Consider the following 4487-nt stretch of genomic DNA (forward strand, 5'->3'; position numbering starts at 1 on the left):
GATGGTGAGCTTCATGTCAAAACATAAGAATAAGAATCAGCAGTATAAACACAAAAACAAAAAATTATATCAGGGCCTAAGAACATGTATGCCACACCAGCCTCGTAATAAGCATTAAGATCAAGTAATCAAAAAATATTCTTTAGTTATTATGCTGAAGAGAAACTTGGCTTTGCGATCTATCATCAAATATTCACGATTACAAATTTGCATTATTTTACTATGGTCAACTCTTGTCATAAGCCATATATCAAAACCAAAGGTACTGAAAGAAGGACTCTTATGTTATTATTGTACACGACAGTGACCATAGCCTGAGAGTAGTCCTATTAGTGCACAAATTACACCATGCATCTATTAAAATAATCCTCTTGTATTTCAGATCTGCTTACTATAAGGGAGGCGGGAATTAGCGGCGATTTTTTTATGAATTAGCGGCGGTTTGCTGGCGGTTAATCGAAGCGCTATGGATATGGGCGCCGAGATTGGATTTGGTGGCGGTTTCCAGCAACCGCCGGTATAACCGCCACTAAATCAAAATTTCGCGGCACACCAACAGAAAACCGCCGCTGAATTCCACTGACACGATTTGCAACATATTTACCGCGGTTTTAAAACCACCGCTATTTACTTCAATAGTCTCAAATTTGTGCATATTTTGCGGCGGTTATAAAACCGCCGCCAATGACAAATCAAATTGAAAAAAAAATTGGATTTTTCTTTTAAAAAATGCTATTTTTTTGTTTAATTTTATAGATATAATTTTTGGTCCTTTTTAGATTTTTTAATAATATAAATCTTAATATTTGAAAGCCATTGAATCTAAACTTGTGGCAAAAACAGCAAAATTAACTAGAAAACAAAATAATATATTTATAAAAATATCAACATAACAAATCTCTTGCTAAGAATTGCATAGTCAAATTTAAAAATATGTTTGCTTCAAACCAAAATAAGTCCAATTCTAGGATTCTATTTTTTACTCTATCCTTTCACGGAATTCATCCCTGCAGCGATGTCTGCTGGCAGCTCCTCACCCAACTGTTGAAATAGATATCTCAGAACACTCTTTTTCTTCTGTGCTGCTGCTTTAAACCTAATAGATTACAAGCATTATAATTTTAAGACTGTAAGTAGAAAAATGAAAGGAAGTAAACTTAGACACACAAAATTATGAAATATAACAACAATGAAGCATTTTATGCAACCATACAAGTGTTGTATAATATTCAAAAATTTATTGATATATGAGCACAACGTTGATCTAAGCTTTTAAAGCCCAACCAAAGTTTCTCTCACCAAGTGTTTTAGGGAATATTTATTAAACCTGTAACATAATAAGAATACATAAGAGTTGAAGTTGAATTCTACACATAATGTGGATAAAGTGAACTTTTTGATTAAATACATAAATATCAAAAGCATATAATTCAGAGGCAGAGTATCTAGTACCTCACATGTTCAAGGTGTTTTATCCTAATAACTTCCTCAATGCAAACTTTTAAGCTTTTTTATTGTGCAAAAACTTGAGAACTACCTGAAATTCAAGCACAAAAGGAAAACTAAATGGATACGACAACTAATTTTAAGCATAAATCAAATAGTATTTTAACATGTTTGATTTAGTTTTCTGGAACCACAAAACCATGGCTTGAGGCATTCCAAAAAGCTTAACTAAACATGCTGTATAACTCAATGTAATAAAGAGTAAGAAAGACACAAGCTTACCAATTTGCAAACCTCCATTCTGATATACCTTGAAAAAAGAGAGTTAACATTAGTCAACCAGGCATATCTTAGTATTTGATACACATGTTGTACATAACAAATGCCATATCAATAATTCCTTACATAACGATAAGAATTTCCTGTATATGCACAAGACAACTTTAACTGAACCAAACATTTCATTACGCAAATCCTTATAACATCTTTGCTCCAAATTCTCATTTATCTACAAAGATATAACAGAGAAACTTAGATTGAAGCAAGTACAATATTCTGACCCCCAAAATAATAACTTCAGACTTGATCAATGATCTAAGATATCATTCCACCACAATAGCATATTAAATATCAAGACTAACAATTATTAAAGACTAAAGAGAATAGCTAGCTAAACTGCCATGCATAATTCGTCATGATTACATTATACAATTGAACATGGCAGTGACAAAGAATAATTACCTTAGGAATTCTTAATGGATTCTTAGAAGCATACTCGCATAGCTTTCCAATTTTTCTATCATTAAGCTCAGCCTCCTGCCAAACACAGTAACGATCATGCACATCAAATCATGGGAAGTGCATATAAGAGACAAAGGGCTGAGAATAGCTACAAAGCAAAACTTCTCATAACCATGGTTTTAAACAATGACCTGAAATAGATGTGGCAATCAAGGTAACCACATCATCACAGAAATTGTAAATATATTTTTCAACTATGGGAGTAATCACAATGTAACCGCAACCGCAAAGCAATCTAAAACTATGCTCATTCCAAACTTACAAACCAAAAAGAAAAGTACCTGAAGTGAAAATGGCATAAAAACATTAACATGGAAAAGAATGGATTTTCCATATGCTTAACATTAATCATAGAAAAGAAAGCAAATATATATACAAGTGTGGTACACACAGTGTAGTTAGCAGCCAAGGGTGCAGTGGCGCCTCAGGAATGTTAAGGGATTCTGAGTGTGACAGTACACCAATTCTAAGAATGGATTTTCATAATTTTATTATAAACATGGTTTTTCCTGGATATCTTCAATTAATTTTATGATTATACTAAGCTTCTTCACATCTTCTTCTACATTAGATAGTATTTTCTAACAGATTATGATTAATTTCAGCAAGGTCTAATGGCTCTTGCTGATGTTGAGGGGGCTCAAATTTATTTGAAGGATTTAAGTATTGCACAACACATGTGGCCAGTTGGGAATCTATTCAGGAGATTCTAATTAGGCATTACAAAAGCAATACATTTTTTATGCAAGTTATGTTCAATTAAGTTAATTGCCAAAAAAAATTAGACCACTATATGTATATCACTTAGCTTGAATTTAAGAAATTAATACCACTGAGCCTGGAACTGGAGAATCTGTGTGCAAAATGGAAGAATCTCCTTCTTGTTTTCCATCAGAAGAAAGAAAACATTGGCAGGAGCATCATCAACTCTGAAAGCTTCTGCAGTTGCCCGTACTAACCACAAGCTAGGGAAAATACTTAAAATTCAGCACAAGAAACTCAGAAAAGACTCACATCATGATGATGAAAGTGAAAATAGAAATAAAAGGTGATGTTTTTGGGGGGGGGGGCACAAATTTATTTGAAGGATTTAAGTATTGCACAACACATGTGGCCAGTTGGGAATCTATTCAGGAGATTCTAATTAGGCATTACAAAAGCAATACATTTTTTATGCAAGTTATGTTCAATTAAGTTAATTGCCAAAAAAAATTAGACCACTATATGTATATCACTTAGCTTGAATTTAAGAAATTAATACCACTGAGCCTGGAACTGGAGAATCTGTGTGCAAAATGGAAGAATCTCCTTCTTGTTTTCCATCAGAAGAAAGAAAACATTGGCAGGAGCATCATCAACTCTGAAAGCTTCTGCAGTTGCCCGTACTAACCACAAGCTAGGGAAAATACTTAAAATTCAGCACAAGAAACTCAGAAAAGACTCACATCATGATGATGAAAGTGAAAATAGAAATAAAAGGAAAAATACACAGTACATACAGTTGTTTCTGAACATCTTTAGGCCTCGAACCTCAAAGCATATTCAATAAGCACATACAGTTGACCCTCTCAAAGAACATATATACATCCTAAACACATTCCTAAATTTCCCCAATCTGAGAATAGAATTAGCTTCCTAAGATTACGGAGGAGAAAAAACCCTAACCTGAGACATGATTGCAGTTAGCAGTGAGGATTACAGCAGAGACGACTCAAGTAGAGCAGCGAGGATATGAGGCATTGACGAGCCGACGATGACTAGAGACGGCTTAGGCAGCGCAAGGTAGAGAAGAGGGATTACAGCAGCGGCAGATCCGGCAGCGCAAGGTAAAAATGACAAATTTGGCAGCAGCGGCGGATCCATCAGCTCAAGGCAGAGATAGCTCTAGAGGTGCAAGAAGCGGCGGAGGCGACTTCTCTCTCCATTGTCGCCTTCTCCATCTTTCTCTTCTTCCTCCTTCTATGGCGTATCTCCCTTCGACAAAGGAAGCCGTGATGACGCCATTCGAGAAACGGGGGAAAAGGAGCCTAGGTATCTCTCGACTGAGATAGAGAAAAAGAAGAATGAAGATTTTCGCTAGATGTAACAAAGAAAATGAAAATGAAGATTGGGGTTTTTTTTCTCTTTATCTAATATAATAGGATAGATGTTAATTTCGGCAGTTTGTTCCAAATCTGCCATAAATCAAATGATATGGTGGCTGAGGAATTAAACCACTGTAGCAACTGCCCAAGATCACC

The 4487-nt window shown here is 35.0% G+C and overlaps 1 long non-coding RNA gene across 1 annotated transcript; it reads right to left on the reverse strand.

The window, feature by feature from the left end:
• On the reverse strand, window positions 1289-3283 carry LOC110263938. Its single transcript, XR_002349666.1, has 6 exons — window positions 3078-3283; window positions 2188-2262; window positions 1852-1954; window positions 1729-1756; window positions 1453-1537; window positions 1289-1327 (listed from the first exon to the last, which is right to left on the reverse strand). It is a non-coding gene; the product is annotated as an uncharacterized LOC110263938 (long non-coding RNA).

Source organism: Arachis ipaensis, chromosome B06, assembly GCF_000816755.2.
Source record: "Arachis ipaensis cultivar K30076 chromosome B06, Araip1.1, whole genome shotgun sequence".
NCBI classification, from domain to species: Eukaryota; Viridiplantae; Streptophyta; class Magnoliopsida; order Fabales; family Fabaceae; genus Arachis; species Arachis ipaensis.